At 46.2% G+C, this 23,611-nt stretch overlaps 1 pseudogene; it reads right to left on the bottom strand.

Annotated features, from left to right (window-relative positions):
* Window positions 1–17: 17 nt before the first annotated feature.
* LOC121456152 lies at window positions 18–13,731 on the bottom strand (annotated as a pseudogene).
* Window positions 13,732–23,611: the final 9,880 nt, after the last annotated feature.

Genomic DNA, 23,611 nt, shown 5'->3' with positions numbered 1-23,611 from the left:
CTGGGTACCTGCTGTGGTCAGTGAGACCGATTCTGGGGCACATTCAAATCTTGCAGTCTTATGCTGAGATGGGAAAGCCCGACTCATCCCCAGCTAGTACCTTCATTAGCAAGAGGAAGTATTGAAGAAACAGCTTGGACGTGGTTGGTTGCAAAAAGATAGATAGATGGAGGCCCTTTCACCCCCGGCAGCTCCTTTCTGATTCTGAGTAACTGCATGTGACACCTGCACGCTGATATAATTCTTCTTAACAACTTTGAAAAAAAAAAAAAAGGCACGGTGCCCCAGATTCACCGCTCTGGCTATGGTAATAGACTTTTGAAAATAGATACACTCGCCCAGATAGCAAGAAATCTACCCAGTGATTTGGGTATTGAAATACTGAGTCATTTTTTTTTCTTCACTACGTTTCTCTCAGTTCTTATCTTTCAAATTCCGTTTCTCTGGGTTCCGTGTGTTGCTTCATAGGTTCTCCACACATCTCAAAATTGTTTCCATTACCATGTCCCTGAGCCACACTGTTGTCTGAAAATTAAAGGGCAATCTGTATACCGCATTTCTATTGTATTCCTAATGAAAAAAAAAATGACAATAGGAACTGCCCGAGAGTGTGGATTGGTTATAGACCCACAGACAGACATCTGAGTGGCACGGGCTGGAGTTCTCAGACCTGGCTGTGAATTAGTCCAGCCTGATTGCCTGGTACACACTTAGATATCCACAGGCAGCTTCCCTTTCACTCTGCAGTGGGGCCAGGATAAGCTTGCTTTCCAAGTTCCCGGATGATTTTTAAAGGCAGCCATAACAGGACGACAAGGCTCATGCCTATAGTCCCAATCCTTGGGAGACTGAGACAAGAGGAGGCCATGAGTTTGTTACACAGTGAGTTGCAGGACATCCTAGGCTACCATGTGAAACTGGGGAGGGGGACCAGCCAGAATTTCAGTGCACCAGATGAGTATAAAAACAACGCCAATACGCTTAAATAGTAAAGTGGAACAAATGTAATTTACTTTGGAACAGCCAGTGGTAACCAACGAGAACACACTAACTGCTATAAACAGAAGGCCCAAAACTTCATAATGCTGGAATCAAGGGCCAGTAAAGAATTTCTGTAGAAAGAGCAAAGAGTAAACACTGTGTGTGGCCATTTGCAATCATTATTACTTTTGAGGCAGGGTCTTTCTGTTTCACAGCTCCAAGGCTGGCCCCAAACCTCAAGTTCTGGGATTACACACCTGCACTACTACGTTCATGTCGGCGGCAACTATATTTAAATCTGTGGGATGCACAGCCCCTTTCTATATTAGTGTTCTCTGCTCCACATCTCTGCTAAAATGTAAAAACTGGACCAGAGAGATGTCTCAGCCTGTGACATGCTTGCTATATAAGCACGAGAACCTGAATTTGGGTCCCCAGGACCCACCTAAAGAGCCCAAGCACTGGGGAAGCAGCGACAGCAGGAAACCCAGAGGCTCGCTAGCCAGGCATTCTAGCTTGTCATGGGCAAGGCCCAGGCTCAATGAGAGACTCTGTTTCAAGAACTAAGGTGGACAGTGATTGAGAAAGACATTCAAAATCGACTTCTGGCCTCCAGGCACACCTCGACACACACAAACGTGGACATATCCATAGACCACACATACACAATAAATAAGTAAACAGTAAAAACCCTGTATACAAACAGACTGATGGCTGCCCTTGATCCCAGGGCCATGGTGCATCCACCCCTGCCGGAGACATTATATCTCTGTTTCGTCTGAGCACTTCTGAAAGTCTAAACTAGAAGGTCATACATTTCTAATGTGTCTAAGGAAGAAGAAAATGTACTTTTTTTTTAAGGGACTAGAGTTAAAAAGGTAAAATTGATATCTGCAGAATGAGATATTCCCTAGCTCAGTGCCCGCACAGGTTTGGGAACTGTCTGCAGTTGTCCTGTAGCTGAGGAGTCTGAGGTATTTGCCATGTGAAGAGATTCCAACATACAGAATCAGCACACATTCCATGGTCTGTGAGACACATGTTCAGAAAAAAAGGACACTGGCTACCTTTGCAGGGGATGAATGACCTGGAAAGATCTCCAGGGCAAGAGAGGCTGGACCGGAGAGCACCAATGCCAGATTAGAAAAATGATCATTTCAAGTCTTAATTATTTTCCACTTTCTTCCCATCACCAGAAGAACACTGTTTCGGGTGTTATACAATGCAGAGCTTTGTGTGGTTTTTAAAAATCAGTCATAAAGGAAGCCTGTCTCCAAAAGTGAAAAAACAAGTATAACGACAACGCCACATCACTTGACGTGGGCTCTTGTCAACAATAACTCTGAAGAAACGCATCCCCACATCTGCTCCAGCTGTCAACACCGATTTACGTAAATGAGAAGACTACGCTCAGGACCAGGGGCTTAGGCAGCTTTCAGACTTGGTAAAGTCCTTGGACTTAGGCACTTGGTGACAGGACGCTGCTATGGAGTGAAGGGGGTCAAATTCTGCCCAGTCCAGGGACAGGTTACAATGACCAAACAGGAAATGATCATGCATATTATTTCCTTGCACACAAACCACCGCCAGATGTGGCACTAGCCAAAGTCCCTTGAGCAGAGAGATGAAAGACCGCCTGGAATTTGAAGTCAGTTTCCAGTTCAAGGGATTACTGTTTTGTTGTTGTTGTTGTTGTTCCTTTTTCTTAGAAGTAGGGTAAAGGTAGCCATGTGTACTCTAGGAGCGCATGAGAGGATCAGAGGCACCAGGCCTGTATCTGTTATAAAAATGATTTAGGCTGAAATGAGGATAACAAATACTTGGGGAATTTTTACTTTTGAGCACACTTCACCACTGTGTTTGGTCCCTTTTAGTCCTTCCCCTCATGGCCAAATCATGACCTGGGACCCGCCCTAAGCATGACGCCTCAGTTTCCCACTTATGTCTTAGGAGTCATTGCTCATGTTTCACCAAAGTCCCCAGTAGCAGCAGCAGTTTTGTGGGCACACGCAACGACATCCTCTATGTTTGCGAGGATGCTGAGGCATGGACACATTGACCTAAATAACTGTAATTAGGGCATGTCACTAAATGGCAGCCTTCTGAGATAACATCACCCTTCTCATTCCTGGTTACCCACCAAGCTGGTCTTGGCAGTCATTTCCAGATAACTCTCACCGTGTCAATCAGTGGCCAAATGGCTGACATTTAAGAGAGGAACGTTCTGGAGTGTTCATGGGTGAAAAGATAATCTGGGGCACAAGTGAAGGCTTTCCCACTTCCACAGCTCTGCTCAGTGGGAAAGGCCTCCTGTGAGAAACCGAGAGACCGCTCGCCCACTGCACCCTTCCCAGAGCTGTCAGGCAGGACGCTGACACTCCCAACCACGGGAGCACACCCCAGGGCCTGAGTTCCCCTTCACAGACTTAACTGATTTCCAACTGTGGAGTGGACAAAGGCTAACAGGCAACAAAATAGGGTCCACTTTCTTCCCTAGACTTCGTGTCTTTTTACCTCTGAACCACCAGACGGTGGATGGACAAAACCACTGAACGGGCATCTTTTAAACACCAAGTCAGTTGTCAGAGTTAGCTGAGCTCGGGGATTGTTTAAGACGAACAGGGAGGAAGGCCTTCTGACTTCTGGTCCTCCCTCGCCTTTAGGACTCAACTGTCCATTCAGGCAGTCTAGACTTGTTATCGTGCTACAAGGAGTCCCACAAATGTAAGTGGAAGAAAACGAGTTTGGGAAGGTGGCAAGGGAAGAAGATAATGGGTCTAAATGATGCAACAGGAAATCCGTTCCTAGGTGGTGTTCGGCAGTTTAGTGTTGCCGGGGTGGGGGCGGGGGTCTGGGAAGGTGGACTTTGATGCATTTGGTACCTGAGTGGGCACAGGGACAGGACTGCAATTCTTGACACAATTTCCCTCCACATCATTTGTCTACTATGGAGTAGGTAAGGGTCAATTTTTATTAGCAACGGATCTTAGAGACGTTGGAAAAATAATAAAATGTCATGATAACCCCAATTACAAAGATAAATTGCCTTTAATCCCTGCACAAGCCTTAACTGTTAACTGCTTCCGTGATACATTGTTAAACCTGAAAGTAATTGTAGCTTTGACTATGTGTTCATGGTCTGCTTTTGTTTTTGCAAAATCCTTCATCAGGGCTCGAAGAGTTAAATGGAGCTAAAAGCAGCCATTGCATCCGGTCTCTTCTATGGTGTGGTCAGCAGCTAATGGAGACAGGAACAAAGTGGAGTCATTGTGCAACGAGATTGTCTAACAACAGATTGCTATCAAAGACAAGGCAGGTTCAAACAAAAAAGCTACATGTAACTGTTGCCCTGTGGAGCAAGTCAAATGAGACTGTTAGGAATACAGACTTGGTGTTTGTTTGTTTTTTTAACTCTTAGAAGAAAAAGTGGAGCTACATGACAAAATATGATTTCATCCTGAAACCCTTGTGCTTGTATTGGCTCCACTGAAGCAATGAGAAAGGAGAAAAAAAATTTAACTCCCAGACTCACAACTAAACATCATCAACCATTCGCTTAGGGCTTTTTCTTTTTGACAGGATCTCTCTATGCAGCCCTGGAACTGTTTATGTAGAGTCTACCCTGTAGACCAGGCTGACTTTGAACTCACAAGAGATCCCCTGCCTCTGCCTCCCGAGTGCTGGGATTCAAGGTATATGTCATCACCTCTGGTTTTAGTCACTTACTTTATAAATGCTATTATCAGTGGCAGAGAGCTGGTCTAGAATGTGCCAGGCCCTGGGTTTGAGCTTTGGCAACGCCAACAAAACGTCTTATTATTGCTAGAACTCATGGTTATTCACGGAAGGTTTGGCTACAAGTATAAGTTGTGTGAAATGAGGCCACAGTAACATCAAAAAGATCAAGAATATGAATGCCATGGTCATCTGCCGTTCCTTCTGGCCATCTGTACACCACTGGGCAGCAGGAATATTGCAACGACGTCCCTCTTGCAAGGCATCTGCTGTAGAGACTTAAACTCAACTTGTAATAACTCATATGTCTCCATTATCAGCCCAGTGCCTCAATGCTCTGTGTATTCTTCAGGGGTAGGGGCTTAGCTTTTCTTCATCTTTGCAAACAGGTTATGATGCAGAACCGAATCAGCTGTGTCTGAGTAAAAGCAAGAACCATCAAGACAGAAGTCCTGTCTCTGCACACTGGTGTTCTTTCAGAGGCTGGTCTTTTCTCAAAGACCTTTCATCGGTCCCCTTCCAGAGAGGCCTGCTTTCCAGGACAGACATCTCTGTCCCCCGGCCAGCTCTCACACGACACCACGGCTTAACTTGCTTTTCTTTCTTTAGAGCCAGGGTCTTGCTACCCTCCCCTCCCGCCTCAGCCTCCTGCTGCCACATCCAGCTGGGTTTTGATTTAAACACTCACTTGCTGCGTGAGAGCCCACACACAGGAGCCCCGAAATAGCGTTTTAGAAGTGACACGAGGAATAAAGATTTAGGATGTACTGCCCTGGGGCTGGAAATAAGTAGAAATAGCTGCTTGAGTACCTAGTCTGCACAAAGTCCTAGGTTCGATTCCCAACACCACATCAAACTGGGCATTGGAGACACATGCTTCCAATTTCACTGTGGAGAGAGGTGGAGGCAGAAACCAGAAGTTCAAGTGTAAGGGAACATTACTGCATTGGTCAGGCTTGGAATAGAACACTGTATCCATCCATACTGGACTCCTAGTTACAAGAAGGAAACAGACATGGAAACCACAGAAGGAATGGTGCCCGTGAAGGAGGGGCTCGAGCTAGAACAAAAGGTCTTTACATTTGGATCCTGGAAAAAATATGTAGGCACTATTTAAAACCCAAGAGACCCAGAAATATAGAACAGGCATGTGGTATTTATACTTGATTGAGCTGTGACTTTACCCATTTTGTAACCTAAAACCACAACTATGGCATACTTGTCAGAAAGAAAGAAAGAAAGAAAGAAAGAAAGAAAGAGAGAGAGAAAGAAAGAAAGAAAGAAAGAAAGGAAATCAAAGCCAGGCAGGTGGCACACATAGCAGAAGGTTTAGGTCAGTCAGAGCTACATAGAGAGGCACTATCTCGGAAAAAAAGAAAGAAAAAAAAAGCAATCAAATTTGCTGACTTGGTTAACCCTTGACTTTTTGCTGAGACTTAAATTCTGTTGCACGCATCCATCAAACAGCCCTATTGATGCAAATTAGCTTTGTCGGCAGCTCAGTGCCTCCTGCCCCAGCACTCTGAACAGCCTAAAACTTCCGATAACTTTTTAAACTTCAAATTCCTAAAATGGCATGGGGTTACTTCAAAAATCATCATTTTATTATTGCATATGGGGTAGAATCGCTGATTCCCTTATTCCCATTTCCAGGAGAATCAAGACACCACACACACACACACACACACACACACCACACACATACACCCCACACAATATGCCACACACATATACCCCCCCACACACACACCACACACATACACCCCACACACATACACATATGCACCACATATACACACACACAAACACCACACACACATACCACATACACACCCACACACACATATACCACACACCCACACCCCACACCCTGGCACACATATACCACACACACACCACAAGCACACACAGCACACACACACATTCACATCACATATACACACCCCACCCCCCCACACCACACACGCACAGACATCAAACATACCACATACACACACACCATACACACACATGTGTGTGTCTCTTCAGTATATGTTGTATATTTCTTTTGCTGTGCAGGTAATATATGACTGTTAAAAATACAGTTTATTATTTCCCAAGATGGAAAGTAAATCCCCCACCAATGAACCGATGCCTGGGAAAACACACTGTGGTCAGTCCATACATGAACTGCATGAGAACATGTTTCAATATGGCTGAAACTAAAAGCTTTATGTCTGTCAGAAGATCAGGCTCAAAAGGCTCCCCGTGTGTGACTGCACTTATGTGACATTATCTGGCACAGGGAAATCAGCAGAGACCCAAAGTAGGGGAGCTGTGGCCAGTCACGGAGACAGGAAAATGGAGGTGGTAGGCGGGGCGTCTCTCTTGGGAGTGGCAAACGTTCTGGAATTAGACAATGATGATGGTTGCCAGCTTTATTTACTTCTTACTTTATTCTTTGTCATTTTTTGAGAAAGAGTCTCTACACGTAGCTCTGGCTGTCCTGGAACTCACTCTGTAGACCAGGCTGGCTTCAAATTCAGTCATCCCCCTGCCTCTGCCTCCTATTTGCTGAGATGAAAGGATGTGCCACCACACCTGGCTCTTATAGAGTATGAATTGATTTTAAAAATAAAAAATACAGGGAGCAGGAGGTGGAATGGGAGAGAGAACTGTGGTTGGAATGTAAAATGAATTTTTAAAAAATGTGGTTTAAAAAAATAATAAAAAAATAAAAAATACTGCCAGACAAATGCATGCGTGCCTGCGTGCACACACAAACCCAACTAAACAAGCAAACTAAAGCGCTTGTCATTTTTAAGTTAGTCACTGGATTTTGACAAGTCTTTGTTTTCCCACCTCCAAAGGGAGAAGGTAGGAATAGATGTTTCTTTTACGGGCAAACACTAACTCACAACTCAGCATGCCACTTAAGATGGCAAACACCAAGCCATCGTTGTTTTTCTTAAGGTAAGCAAGTGGCATCCTTTGGAAACAAAGAGGAATAAGAACCCTTGATAAAACTCAAGATGCTGTCAGGATAAAAGGTAGAAGCAAGCAAAGACCCACGGGCTTCAGTTGGCCAGCCCCTAAACCAGGAAGCGGCCTTGATCTAAAGCCCAAGTTTCTTTCCACTCCGTGGGGTGAACACTCAGGATTTCCACTCTGCCTTTCGTAATGCTCACATTGCTCTGACACCCTATGTAATCATCTGCTTTAGGCTGCTCAGAGTGTCCCAGCGCAGTTACTGCAGTCAAAGACCAATGTCCGCGAGGATCCCTCCCGTTCTCCATAAGGACTTGGCTCTAGGAACCAAGTCCCCACCCCAAGCTGAAGAACCGGGTTGAGGATCAAATGGGTTGAATGAAGGTTGACTGCCAGAGATGCCATTCGAGAAATGCTTTAGGCTGACTCAACGAAAGGATGAGAAAGAAATAAGACCACACTGGACATGGAGGAGGACACACACGGTGTTAAAATCTGGGGCCAGAAGCTATACAGTTCAAATCCCTGGGGAAAATAGGAAACCCCTCAAAGCCAAGTACAAACATCACAGCAAGTCCCATGGGCAGACCAGGACATCACCACTGGGTCCTGTGCGGAGAAAATCCTTGAGCGTGTTCCTGATTCCTCCCTAACTACTCCCCAGCCTGCATCACCTTTGAGATCACCATAGCCAGGAAAGCCTGCTGGCTGTCTTTGAATCAGAACACCCTAACTCCCACCACTGCCAAGACACAGTTCCCTTTGGCTCGAATTCTTGCCACAGACTCCCAGCTGGATTCCCCAAGATCTATCTAGCTTGTCCAAAAGGCAGTCTATTCTCAGGAACAAAATAGGGTGGCGGCTTACGAATGAGAAGTCTGATGATGTCACCTGTCTGGGCTCAAAGATTTTCAGTTTTGCTCAAAGGTCTTTACAATGGCCTCCGAGGCCTGATAAGATCTAGTTTCCCCTTTCCCCTCTGGCTTCCCGTCCCTTTGCTCATTCTGTCCCAGGCACATGGGCTGTATTTCCATCTCTTCAAGTTGCAGCATCAGGACCTTGGCACGTACTGACCACCAGTGATCTGTGGGGCTCGCTACCACGCCTTCACGTCCACCAGAACATTACCTGGTGGACACCTTCCCGATGTCACCCTTACCCTGCACTTCCTGCTCTGTTTCTCTCCGCAACACTTCCCATCTCTCCTTGCTCATTCGCTCTATCTATAACCTGCTCCACCACCTAGGAGGGCAAAGGCTCACTGACTTTGGGGGGAATGGGCCCTGTGGAACTTACTGGCGTCCCCCAGGTCGGAGTTCTGAAGAAACGTACGGCATCGCTCCTTGTGCTCCTCCAGGGAGCTTCTCTGCTTGTAGCTCCTTCCGCAGAATTCACATTTGTAGGGTTTCTCCACTGGAAGGAAGACACAGAGCACTCAGAGACCCCACACACCGAGACCCCGGCTCTGAGAAGGCACTGGTCTCTAGGGATGAAGCTGCTGGCCCAGCCAGACCCACGCCTCCAAGTCTGTGTTGCTGTCAAATCTGCTAAGCTGAAACAGGACTATGGTCTAGGAGGGGCTCTTCCACCAGTGTATTAAAAGGATGGCGTCCTATCGCAGATGGATGGGTCTGCAGTGGGTGACTGTTGCTTTTCTTAGTGTTTGGCTATGGGTTAAACCTTGCTTCTTTTCAGTTAACCAAAGCAGGTCCCAGGACTGGAGAGATGGCACAGCACTGAAGGGTACTGGTTGCTCTTCCAGAGGACTGAACTTTGGTTTCCAGCACCCAAATGGGGTGGTTCATACTGGCTGTAACTCCAGCCCTAGGGTATCTAGAGTTAAAAAGAAAGGCTGAGAGAGAGAGGAGAGAGAGAAAGAGAGACAGAGACACACACAGAGATAGACAGAGATAGATAGATAGATAGATAGATAGATAGATAGAAAAATAGATAGACAAGAATCCTTTATTCTTCAAGGAGGGTAGTGTGGGGTAAGAGTGAAATGGGTCCAGGTGTGGTGACACACACCTTTAATCCCAGCATAGGCAGGATGTTCTTTGTGAGTTTGAGGCCAGGCTGATGTACATAGCGAAACCCTATCTAAAAACCAAAACCAAGCAAATTATTTGGGACCTGGAACAATGGTTCAGCAGTTAAGATCACTTAACTACTGGGGTTGGAGAGGTCGCTTGATGGTTAGAGCACTCTGCTCTTGCAGAGGGTCTGGGCTTGGTTCCCAGCACCCACAGGGCAGCTCGTCATCATCCATACTGAATCTAATTCCAGGGGCCCTGATGCCCTCCTTTGACTTCCTTGGACCAATGTATGCAAGGGAAAATGCTCATTCACATAAAATTAACGGGAACGGGAGGGCATCCTTCCTACTCTGTGATGTCCATCTAACTATAGGTAAGGAATAAGGTGGTCCGTGGGCATTAGGGTCGGGCTAGACATGTTTGGAGCGTGTGGGCCGTTCTTGTAAAATGGCTTTAAACAAGCGTGGCCAAAGACAGGGCTGATTAACAAAGAACATCTTAATAACCGAATTAAGAATGAGTTGCAGTATCCAGGCCTAGCTGCACATGCCTTTAATCCCAGCACTCTGGGGGCAGAGGCAGGGGAATCTCTGTGAGTTCAAGGCCAGCCTGGCCTACAGAGTGAGTTCCAGGACAGCCACTGCTACATAGCAAGACCCTGTCTGAAAAAAAAACCAAATGATCAAAAAGAACGAATTGCAAAAATGACTTCAACTAATTTTCTAAAACAAATCAAAAGTAGTTTTCCTTATAAGTTGCCCATATCTTTTGATAAAACTCAAGCTAAAAAGTGTGAGCCCTCCGGCTCCATCATGAAATGTTTTATTTTCCAATTCTTCATGCTTTGGGAGTAAAAGCACCCTCAGAAGATCCATATGAAATCCCAGACCAAAACTAAATCACAGGTTTTCCAAGGCTAAACATTTTTTATTTCTGTATAACTTGGGTGCTCTGGCATCTGACTCAAAAGACTTATCAGCACTTTGCTTGAAAAGGGCAGGAGAGAATCTTCTTTTTCTTTCTTTCCATCAAACCCGTCACTATTTTGTTACATTGACAAATGAGAGAGAGAGAGAGAGAGAGAGAGAGAGAGAAAGAAAACCCCTCTCTGCCACATGTGATCTCTCGTGGGTTTTGCTGAGGTCGGCTTGTTTAACCTTACTCTGAATCGTGAGTAGTTCTGAGACTGGGCTTTAGTCAAAGCAGTAATGTGGACTGACATAAAAACAAACCTCTCTCTCTCTCTTCTTAAATTAAAACATTTGCCAGATAACATCAAGAACACGAGGTTCCAATTTTGAAAATAAGATTCGCCTTATTTTTCTAAGAGGGAAATTCTAAATGTTAAAAAAAAAAAAGTGTCACCTTGCTTGTTCAAAATAAGGATTGAAAAGACCGAGGCAGCAGGTGGCTTTTTAAGAATTCTTGTTGTTGCTCTTAGGGCTTAAAAATAAGTGGGGCAAGGAAGGGGAAAGTTGGGGTTAGGAAACTTAGCGAGAAGCTGGGTAAAGTGGCACATGCCTGTAATTATAGCACACAAGGGGTAAAGGCAGAAAGGAGGCTACAACTGTGAGGCGACCCTGGTACACATAGTGAATTCCAGTTCAATCAGGACTGCAAAGGAGGGACCCATCTCAAACACAAAAATAAAAACAAAACAATAACAACAAAACCAACCAACCAACCAAACAAAAAGGAATAAGAAATTTATCCCAAAACAACCAAAAGGAACCTCTAATAAAAATTTATGTCTGATTTACATTTTTATTATTTTAAATCATGTGATATTGTACATGTGGGGACCAGAGGCATCCGCTCGCTCTCCTGGAGATGGAGTTGATGCTGGCTATGAGGCAATGGGTGTGGGTGCCAACAATGAAACCCTTATCTCCTGGAAGAACAATACCTGCTCTCAACCTCCAAGCTACCTCTTCAGACCCCTGCTTTACACATTTTAATAATTTACCAACTAAACATAATTTGCTCGTGAAGTTTTGTGAATGGAAAACTGGAAAATGGGTGTGTGCGTATTAAGAAATAAAATACAATATTTGTATTACCATAAAAATATTGATGGCCACGATTTTTTTTTTCACAAAAATTACGAAGACATTGTGATTTGTCTGCTATTCTCCAGACACAAGGATGCCGGAGACGGTTTCCACCGAGGCAGACAAAGAACAATTAATGCCTTAAGGGAAGGGCGGTTAGCCCTAGAGGTCTCTGCGGATAGAACCCTTCAGAGGGCGAGCCTTCAGAGGGCGAGCGAAAGACTGGAACTCTCTCTCGTTTCCACAGCCAGTAGATGTGGAACGCTTGTGTCCCTCACTTACCAGAGTGTGTCCTAAGGTGTCCTGTGAGCGCATCTCTCCTTTGGCATGCGTAGTTGCAGAGGTGACACTTAAAAGGTTTTTCCCCTGTGTGCAGCTTAATGTGGCGGAGGAGGTTACCTTTCTGAGTAAAAGATGCCCCGCACTGATTACACTGGAACGGGCGTTCACCTTCAGGGAGGACGGAAAAGGAGAACTCTCATCATAAGGCCAGTGGAAAAGCATGTGCCCAGATTAGACGCCCGTGGCGAAAGCCCATTTCTTGGGCAGTTGTGCCCTCGCTGAGAGGCCGCTTGGGAACTACATTCTGAGGTGCAGAGATCTAGTCTGGTGATCTTGCTCTGAGTCAGTGCCAGGGGACACAGCAGCCTTGGGAGCTGCCTAGAGGTTTTTCTACTTCTTGGCATCTGAACGCAGTCGCCTTTGAAGAAGGGCTCAGAGAGTCAAGCCTTCTTGTATTTTTGAGACAGGACCTCACTATGCAGCCCTAGCCTGGAACTCGCTCTGTAGACCAGGTTGGCCCCAAATGCACAGAGATTCTCCTGCCTCTGCCTCCTGAGTGCTGGGACTAAGGTCATTTTTTCGTTTGCTGGTTTTAATCTTTTCTTTTTTGACAGGGCTATTCCTCTGTTCCCAAGGATGGCATGGAACTCATGATGGTCCTCCTGTTTCAGTCTCCTGAGTGATTGAATCGAGCCATTAAGACGCACTTAGATGCAAGATGTAAGGTGTCAAGTCTTTCACTCTGGAGTCCCTGCACCAGATGAGGGCTACAGACTCAGTGTGACTCGTTCCTAGACCTTCCTATGGACTCCTTGTTTACCGCATGAAGATGTATTTAAAACCGACAATAAAACCCATATCCCTTTATCCATCAGACCTGAACCCAACACAGTAAGGGCACCCGCTTTCACGAATGTGCCGTGTCAAAACACTTGGAAGATTTTTCCAACTCCTGCTTACTAATTGAAGGAAAGTTATTCAGCTAAAATCAGTGGCTATTTTCATTGGTCAGTCTCTTTCTCTCTCTCTGGCATCACCCACCTCCTCCCTCTCTCCCCCCAGGTCTCACTTTGCAGCACTGGCTGCCCTGGAACTCATATGTAGACCAGGCTGGCCTCAAATTCAGAGCTCCACCTGCCTCTGCCTCCCCAGTGCTGGGGTCAAGGCGTGCGCCACCCCATCAGGCCTTTGTTAGTCTCTTTTTATTCGTAGTATTTTCAGTGTTTGCCAAATGCATGGTGAAGCAGAAACGAGGGTCCCTGGGTAAAACGGCAGTGCAAAGAGCAAAACATCAACACTATAGCAGAAAGTACCAGAGGAAGCCAAAGAAAGACCCAAACTCCGCCTCTTCGTCCCTCCCGGGGCCGCACATGGACAGTTCTGAGAACTGAGAGAGGAGACTATTTACCAGTATGGCTTCGCTTATGCACCATCAAGACATTGAAGCTGATGCAGGATAACCCGCACACATCGCAGTTCATCTTCCCACCGGTCGGCCTGCCGCCGTCGTACAGAGCGTGTCTCTCCAGCTTAATGTTTTCATATTCGTTATATTCTCTCGCGTAGCTGTAAGGAATTTCGCTCTCTTCCGCATTCCCCAGGGGCTCCGGCTTCAACACGCTCTCGTCTCTTTCGCTGTCTTCATCTTTCACTTTCATGGCGTCTTCTGCAGGGGACATGCGTGCGAGAAATGAACAATGACTGTATTCGAAGCTGTGAAGCCGCTCAGAAAAGAGGCCCACAGTTGACGAATAAATACAGAGGAAGCTCAGGAACACTGTGTACATACAAAGCAAGAGAGTCCCAGAGGGCGATCACTCATTATTAGAATTCAGAACCACAGTTAGACACACACACACACACACACACACACACACACACACACACACAGCAGTGTCCTAGGCCATGCAGAAAATTGGAACTAACAAGTTTTAGCTGTGATTATCCAAAGAGACCATGAAACAAACATTTTGAACAGCCTGTCCCTGGTCCTCGGAGAGAAGGAACAGTCTCAGATCTTTCTTGGTGGCTGCAGCTAAAAAGACAATGGGAGCCGGGCGATGGTGGCACACGCCTTTAATCCCAGCACTCGGGAGGCAGAGGCAGGCGGATCTCTGTGAGTTCGAGACCAGCCTGGTCTACAGAGCTAGTTCCAGGACAGGCTCCAAAGCCACAGAGAAACCCTGTCTTAAAAAACAAACAAACAAAAAAAAAAAGATAGAAAAAGACAATGGGACAAGCTCTTTGGTTTCGAGACGAAAATATCATTTTGATGCTACGAAGGCCTCTGGGCAACGCACTAAGATAGAGAGCGGGAGAGTGGAAGCCATGTTTTGTCTTTCCTTCCTGGGGAACTGAGGGAAAAGTTCTTGTTCGGTCTTGGAAGTGGCAGAGCCAGCACTGCAAGCAGAGGAAGCGCTAGTGTTAGTGAACAGAGCTGTGAAGGACAGAAGGATGCTTTCCTTCGACCGAGGATTAGTTCCAATTTCTATTGATGGGGGTCTGCCGGGTCTAACCCAGCTAGGGAAAGAGATAGCTAGACCTAATCTAAGTAGGGCTAAGCTCAAGATCCTAGATCAGTTTAGGATTATAGGACTGGGCTTGAGAAGGGACTGGTCCAAGTATGGTGGATGGCTAAGTATTTTTTGGGGGGAGGGTGTTTCAAGACAGGGTTTCTCTGTGTAGCCCTGGTTGTCCTGGAACTTGTTCTGTAGACCAGGCTAGGCTTGAACTCACAGAGCTTCACCTGTCTCTGCCTCCTGAGTGCTGGGATTAAAGATGTGTGCCACCACCGCCTGGCCTAACTACCATTCTTTAAATGTCTGCTGCACTGTTGGGCTTCTTTTTTTCCCCGATGGGTACAGTCAGAGGGCTGGAACTCAGAATCTAGGCCAGCATTCCTTCCCAGTGACCTCTCAAGGTATGCTACGTTTGTGTGTGCGCACGCAGGTGTGTAGGCCAAAGTCAACTCAGATGTCACTTCTCAAGAGCTGTTCACCTTGGTTTTTGACCTCCCCCCCCCACCTCAGCTGGACCTGAGGTTCTGTGATCAGGCTAGTCTGACTAGCCAGCTAGTGAGCACCAGGATCCTCTTGTCTTGACCCCCTCAGTGCCGGGTTACAGGTGCCCGTCATACCTGCCATTTCATTTGGGGGCTGGAGATTAAGCTCAGGCCTTCCTGAGTGAGGTGAACACACATGTATGGTAAACTGAGGTACTGCCTAAGCCCTCTACAAGTCTTTTAAGAATAACAAAAGACACGTAGAAGGCACACAGGATGCGGTAGCATACCACTTTGGTGCCAGCGCTTGGAATGCCGAGGCAGGCAGATCTCTCTGAGTCTGAGGCCAGTGTAGCCTACACAGTGAGTTACAGGTCAGCTTGGCCCCCACCTCAAGAAAAAAAAAGCCCTGAAAAATTTGCCTCATGGGATCAGCATTTGTAAGAGATTTTCATATATAAAGTTGCTATGTAAGGGCTTATTCTTTCAAACACTGAGTTTTTAGACATTGGAAGCTTTACTTCTCCACAAAGAAACACAAGCCAATGGAATTGAAAATGAAAGAGAATTTAGAGATCAATTTCTCCAAGCTTCTTGTTCCTCAGATGGGAAGCAGAAACACATTCAGCCGCTTTCCCGATTTTGCACGGCCAGTTCCTGGCACAGGTGTGATGAAGACACTATGTTAGCACTGGAGAGATGATTCAGCAGCTAAGAGCACTGGCTGCTCTCACGGAGGACCCGGGTTGGTACCCAGCATCACATGGTGGCTCACAACTTCCCATAACCCCAGTTCCAGAGGATCTGATGGCCTGTTTTAACTTCCACAGGAACACGGGAGGTCACAAATAGACTTTCAGTCAAAACATTTATACACATAAAATAATTTATTTATTTATATTTTATGTGCACTGGTGTTTTGTCATGGGTGTTGGGTCCCCCGGAACCAGAATTACAGTCAGTTGTGAGCTGCCATGTGGGTGCTAGGAATTGAACCCAGATCCTCTGGAAGAGCAGTCAGTGCTCTTAACCACTGAGCCATCTCCCCAGCCCAAAATAAAAATTTCAACAGCAACAAAAAAAAAAAAACCTAAACTTAAACTATCAGTTAGTTGTCTTGCCCCCATACACTCATATCAAAAAAAGGCTAAGTGGCTGTTTAACAAGTCTATTCCACGCCCTTCCTTCACCGGGGTCGATGTAAAAACCCAAAACACTCTGAAAAAAAAAAGATGATATTTTTAAAAGCTACATCCCTTCCAAAACACATCAGAAGTGTTGATCCCGCTGCTACAGGAGGAAGTGCAAGAGCAGCTGCACGGGCCACCTTCCACCCCAGTTTCAATTTTCACTTCTATCAAGGTTACCTCTCATCTATATTAACTGTGCTTGCTTAATAGAGCGAGACAAAGCCTAACCCCCACTGCCAGGGCCACGGCTGCCACTGTTCCACGGCTGCCACTGTCCCATGGCCCACCACAGGTCACGGTTCACAGCCTCCTGACTGCAGCCATGAATGGCTGCAGAGCAAACGCAACACAAGCCACGTTTCTCATCCTACGAATCTTGTCCTACTGGGAAGAAGTTAATCTCCTCTCTCTCTCTCTCTCTCTCTCTCTCTCTCTCTCTCCCCCTGGATGGATCTTTCCTGTTTTCATATAGAATCTGCTTCCTTGGGTGTTGATTTTGGTTTTGCTGTTTTTCACTTTTGAGAGGAGAGTGACCGGGAGCTGGTGCCCTCCTCTCTGCCTCTGTCGCTCCAGCTGTGGGTGACGTCCCCCCAAAGCCTGAGTGCACTTCAGTTTGCACGTAGGCGTTGAAAAGAACCTCAACGGAAAACTTCTTCTACCGAGAACCAAAACCAGTAGATTGAAAGGAGCAGCCGAAAGGAATCCTTTTCATTTGGGTTAGAAAACGTGAACGGGCCAGGCAGTGGTGGAGCACGCTTTTAATCCCAGCATTCGGGAGGCAGAGGCAGGCGGATCTCTCTGAGTTTGAGGCCAGCCTGATCTACAGAGCGAGTTCCAGGACAGGCTAAGGCTACACAGAGGAAACCTGCCTTGAGAAAGATAAGCAAAAATGAAAAGGAAAGAAAGAGAAAATATGAACGTGACTGCACTCGGGCCACTACACACTCAGTGACTTTAGGAAACAGTGGGACCCGAACGTGGCCCTTTCTCTCTGCAGGGATCTGAGGACAGCTGCGTCTTTCATTATGATTTTGGCTGTGGAGGCCAGACCTGGAACTCAGGACCCCACCCAGCCCAGCTCACTATCAGAGCTTGACTTTTCAGTCCTCGGCTGCAGAGCAAGGAAGGGAGTGTTTAAGACGGGGGAGGTTTGGAAAGCCTGGGAGTCACATGGGTGGGGGCACTGGAGAAGAATATTCGACTACTCCACCAAAAAAGCCCCTGGTATTGGTGGTCTGTTCACCAGCTTTAGCTAGACAGCCTGGGTAACCTTTCTGCATGGTTGCTGGGTTCAGGAGCTTTATGGTTTATCATGGAAAGGCAAACAGGGGGGTAAACTCAACTACACAGGGCAAAGGCAAGGAGAGGATTCCTGAGAGACTATTTTTTTTTTTTTGAGACAGGGTTTCCCTGTGGCTTTGGAGCCTGTCCTGGAACTAGCTCTTGTAGACCAGGCTGGTCTCGAACTCACAAAGATCCGCCTGCCTCTGCCTCCCGAGGGCTGGGATTAAAGGCGTGCGCTACCACCGCCCGGCCTGAGAGACTATTAGACTCAGCCCCCGCCTGCAAACGTGGGCCACTGAGTCCAAAGCAGGGAAGACACTGGACTCCCCTAGTGAAGAGATTCATTCTGTATTTTGGGAGGAAGATTTGTAGGAGCCCGAGAAAGGAAGGGATTTTCCTAACAGCCCTAGGAAATAGTAACACACCTACTATCAAACTAGCAATCTTCGACTCCAAACTGATTTATTCCTAAGAGGTGCGCTCTCTTCTTCAGGCCTTCGACCCTGGACACTGGTTTTTTTCAAACCACACTGAGTCAGTCTTTCTGGCTTCAGACTCTCTAGGGCAAACTCCTTCTCCTGGTTCTTTGTGGCCTATGTGAGATCGCATAGACCCAAGCATCACAAGGAACCTAAGCACTCTCTCTCCCAGACACTTTCCAGTCAGATCAACACTCACTGCTTCCCTGGAATCTGGCTTCTGCCTCCATACCTCACTGGCTCTGTCCCCTGCAGTAATCTACACACTCGGAAACACGGCGAGTTCTCGTCTGCTGCTCCCCACAACTCTTGGACGCCGGCCACCGCCCCCTGTTCTTCTGTGCTCTTCATTCTTAATGAAACTGGACCTCTTTTCTGATTGTCCCCTTCCCCGTGTTTCTCTCCTAGTTACTGTGGCTGACCCTCTGTTTTCTTTCCTGAGTACTTCTCTACGGCAATTTCATCCATTCCCAAAGGCTCCAACCGACGCCGTCTGTGATCAGTCCCCAGATGGACACAGCTCCACCCGCGACTCCTTGCTCCTCTTCAATCCCCTTTCCAAGTCTTCTAAAGTCAAGCATTTCTTCCCAGCCTCACCACCGTCTTTTGTTTTTCTTGTTTGGGCCTCACTTTCAAGGACTCATCAGTTGAGTGCTTACCCAATCTCCACCACCGTTTCCCACGCCTCTGTATTCCAAGACCCCACCCCTCTCCTGCGATCCGCAGCCTCCATCCTGTTCACCTCTCCAGCTCATCGTGTGTATTATTGGTTGTCCTAAGCCTATATATAGCTCTGGCCATGTCATGGCCCTGCCAAAACCCTTGACTATTCTCCACTGACAACAAGATAAAGTGCAAACACAGAAACAATACTAAAAGGGCCTTTTGTATCTGGTTCACGTTATCCTGAGGACGCTGGCTTTTACTGCTCAAATGTCTTTATCCCACTACACATCTGAGTGTCCTTGGTTTGTTCATATTGTTTCCATTGACTAGACAGTCTTTTCCCAACACTGCCACAAGCCCAAGTCAAATTAATACACCATTTCCCCCACTCTGTCTTCTTCAATTCCCACAGCTGGAAAATAGCCTGTTCTTTCTTCCTCGAGGCTACTTATAAATTCTCTCTTATTCCCTACAGCCATTGAGCCAGCTGAGGACAGAAGCCACAGAGACTCTGTGTGTATGTGTAACCCAGTGTTCTCTATGACATCACGTAGCCGGTGTCTATAAGCACAAAGGCAGGCTGAACTAGAGAGTGGCGGCATGGATCAAACCATATATGGCTCTTGCTGGAGACCTTAGTTCCGTTTCCAGTACCCACACTAGGCAACTCACAACCACCTGTAACTCCAACCGCAGGGTATGTGATGCTCCTGCTGGCTTCTGTGGGCATGGGGACTCATGTGAACGTCTCTGCACACATGCACACATTAAAAAAAAAAAGAGCTGAGGTGCTGGGCTCTATGGTACATACCTGTTGTGCCAGCTACTCAGGAGGCTGAGGAGGAAGGACCACAGAGCTCAGGCGCCTGAGAATATTGTGGGCAATGTAACAACAAAACCAAATACAAAAATATGTCCCATTTACTTGTTTGTTTGTTTGTTTGTTTTTTCAAGACAGGGTTTCTCTGTGTAGCCCTGACTGTCCTGAAACTTTCTTTGTAGACCAGGCTGGCCTTGAACTCACAGAGATCCGCCTGCCTCTGCCTCCCGAGTGCTGGGATTAAATGTATGTGCCACCGCTGCCAGACTCCTTTTAAATATTATTTTATTTTGTAGCCAGGCGGTGGTGCACGCCTTTAATCCCAGCACTAGGGAGGCAGAAGCAGGAGGACCTCTGTGAGTTTGAGGCTAGCCTGGTCTACAGAGCGAGTTCTAGGACAGCCAGGATATAGAGAAATCCTGTCTCAAAAACAACAAGACCAACAAAATAAAAGATGATTTATTTTGCTTCATGTATATGGGCGTTTTGTCTGCACGTGTTGTCTGTGCATTGCTTGGGTGCCTGGTGCCCATAGAGGCCAGAGGAGGGCATCAGATCTCCTGGACCTGGAGTTACAAACAGTTGTGAGCCATCATGTGAGCTCTGGGAGTCAAACCTAGGTCCTCTGGAAGAGTAACCCATTCTTCTAAAACTACTGAACCATCTCTCCAGTTCCTAAATTCCCCTTAAAAAGACCAAAAACGAAAAATAATAATAACCAAACTAGCCAGGCATGGTGCTACAGGTCAGTGCTCTAAAGATGGAGATGGGGGTGGGGTTTGGGAAGGTCAAGGCTGGGATTACGTAGTGACACCCTGACTCAAAATCAAAACAAAGTCAGAGAACTGTCTCCTGAAAATTGTCCTCTGACCTCCACACAAGCACTGTAACATGTATGCCCCTTCGCCTCCCATTTCCCACTAAGGATAAAATAAAACCTGGATATCTTGGAAGCATCACCTTGATATACTAACTTGAGAGAAGGGCCTCAGTCGTCTGAGCTAGGTTTAAAGGCATGTGTCCGTGAGGGTGCTGGAGACTCAACGTGGGGGTTGCGCGGGTTTGAACCCAGGGCTTGGTACAAGCCAGGCAGGGGGTGCTTTATCTACTGAGTTACATTTCCAGCCAAAGCCTGAAGTCTTGTGAAGCGAACAAACTGTTTGCAGTGTGAACCATCTCCCACTTGGTTTTGCAAATTCTAACCTTATTATAATTAGATCAGGTCTCTTAGACACACAGTTTGAACTGACTCTTCAAATAGCACCCAGAAGCTCCTTAGGCACCGGCGAGATTTTATTTCTTACGTCTGGAGGTGGGTCTCTAGATGCTCATTCGATTATTACTCTTTAAACTGTAAATCTAATTATAATCTGCCTTTTTGTATGTATGATCTATTCCATAATAAAAACAATATTAAAGGCTTCCTAGAGTAAATTTTGTATAATTGAACTCGTGGAGAAAGGAACCACTGCAAACCACAAATTGCTGATAAAAGTAATTGCTATACATTCCCAGAGGGAGGGAAAGATGTCTAAATTGAATCTAACCCATAGGAAATTAGATTAAACTAAACTTTCTTAAGGAGCTGCTCTGGGGGACCATTGTTCCCATCTCTGCCCGTGTTCTGGAGGCGGCTTGGGAAGATGGCACACACTAACGCATGCACCCCCTGGAGAGAGTTTTGTCGGCTGAAAAGAACAAAGGTTTGGCTCGCTGGGGCTGCTGCACTTGACTTCACTTCCTGGGGTGATGGTTATCACATGAAAGACTTGTAGTCCAGAGTAGACATTTTTGGTTTCACCTGAGACACTGCAAAAACAATGGGTCCTGGAGAGGATCCAGCATCGAAATCCTTCAGGGGCAATAGCAGTCTCAGCCAACTGTGCCTCCGTTGGTTTTTACAGGCACATAAAACGCTCGGCTGGAGAGCAGACACTGTCGAAGGCGCCCTGAATAGGCGGCTTGGGCTCCTTGAGGGGCGCGTTGCTAGAAGGAGCACCGAGAGTTAAAAGGAGGTGCTGAATTTCAACTCTGGACCACGAGATCTCAGAATTGAACTCCAAGAAGGACAGAGGTGAAGCGATTAGCTTCAAGTTTGCCCGGGATGCCGCCAGGAGGGACAGAACGACAGAGGCTGTTGGATGGGGAGGACAGGAAAGGGCGATGTTGTGCAAGTGTTTTACAAGGATGGAGGGTCATAATCGTGAAATGCTCAGCACATGCAGAAGTCAACTGGGTAACAAAGACACTTAATCATCTTAATGTGGCATTTTAATGATGCCACTGATTTGCTATGCCAATTCAGAGATAATGAGGCCCTAATGCTACAGATGTTCAGCCAGGCTAAAAGAAAAGGGGGGTAGGATTTTCCAGCATGCCATTTTCTAACTATCCAATTAAACAAATTGTGAACGCACCTAAATAGTTTACCGGGTTTTGACAGCTGTTAATAGGATTTAGAAGCTCGAAGCAGGAGAGAGCAAAATGGAAGATACAGGTTCTGTAGGTGTCTCGCCTAGACTAGACACCTGGAGCAGGGTCCCTACACATCTTCCCTACAATGGCCTCTTTGTATAGGGAATAAAAACACTGAATGAAATGATGGGTCATTTCCACTTGCTAGTTCACAAGTTTATGTATAAAGGCATTTGAGAGGAAAACCTCTGATATTTCGAGAACTAAAGAACCTTCCAAAGCCACAGAGAAACCCTGTCTCGAAAAACCAAAAAAAAAAAAAAAAAAAAAAAAAAAAAAAAAAAAAAAAAAGAACCAGGAGGAGCTTGGGTATTTAACTACTAAAACTCCAAAATCTCATTGCAAATGAAACTTCTGGTTAACGAATTGTGGGATCTGTTACGATCTTTTCTTGTCCTTAAAAACAAAATGGTGGACAGCTATTAATTTTTAAAATGATTATTTTAAGATCGAGAAGAACCAGAAGTAATGAATCAGTCTACAGAGAGATAAGATTCTATTATCTCGATAGCACGGGAAATAAAAGTGAGCAGGCTTGGGTACTATTTGCTTGGTTTAGGTTCTTGTTGGCCTTTCTAATTTCTCTGTAAAGAATCTATATGCGCAATGGGTAAATGACACCGTTTCAAGGCAAGAGAATTAGCTTACCCCCAATTTAACAGTTAAAAAAGACCCCTTCGGTTTTACCAATGGCATCAATCTTTGCCTTATTATCTGACCCTCAACACAGTTCATTCCCACAATATCAACAATGATTTTGCTCAATGGCTTCCCTATTAAAAGAGAGGAAATGGGCTACTTCCAACATCAGAAATACACTGCACCCAGCAAGAGGTGAAGTTTCAGCAATGCAGCTCAGCTTTTTAAATGTCACAGGACCAGGAGCATTGAAATTTAAGTACTGAAGAACACAGCTCATGAAGGTTCCCTCTGAACCACAGAGCGTTGTAAGTCTAAGGTATCATTTTATTTCTGCCCAACATAAAGGTCATCTTCATCTGGCTCAGCGGTTAGCACTTGTTGCTTTTACAGAGGACCTGCGTTTGATTCCCAGCACCCACAAGGTGGCTCACAACCTTCTGGAATTCCAGTTCCAGGGAATCCAATGCCCTCTTCTGCCTTCTGAGGGCGTCAGGCACTACTGTGGCACACATAAATACATACACACAAAACACACTTACACATAAAGTAAATAAATCTAGAGACTACTTTCATCTCTTGCTTTAATCTTTACACCATTTGCTATTTGTAATTCCAAGCAGTAACTGCTATGCATAAAAAATGAATGAAAATGCAGGCTGGAGAGATGGCTCAGTGCTTTAGAGCTCTCGTTGATCTTGTAGAAGACTCAGGTTCAGTCCCCTACACCCACATGGTGGCTCCCACCCATCTGTAGCTCTAGTTCCAGGGAATGCCTCCCACCCCTTTAAGAGACAGGAGCTCACACTGTAGCTCTGGCTGTCCTGGAACTCACTATGTAGATCAGTTTAACCTCGAACTCACAGAGATCCACCTGCCTCTGCCTCCTGGATTAAAGAGGTGGGATTAAAGTGTGTGCCGTGATGCCGGCTTTGTTTCTGAGACAGGGTATTGTGTTGCCCAGACTAACTGCGAACTCCTGGTCCTCCTACCTCCATCTTCCCA

The sequence above is a fragment of the Microtus oregoni genome, unplaced genomic scaffold, assembly GCF_018167655.1.
Source record: "Microtus oregoni isolate MIOR12 unplaced genomic scaffold, Mior012 000015F_ref0000493, whole genome shotgun sequence".
In the NCBI taxonomy this organism is placed as follows: domain Eukaryota; kingdom Metazoa; phylum Chordata; class Mammalia; order Rodentia; family Cricetidae; genus Microtus; species Microtus oregoni.
The sequence above is the reverse complement of the archived record's forward strand: the minus strand, read 5'-3'. Positions and strand labels throughout refer to the sequence as shown.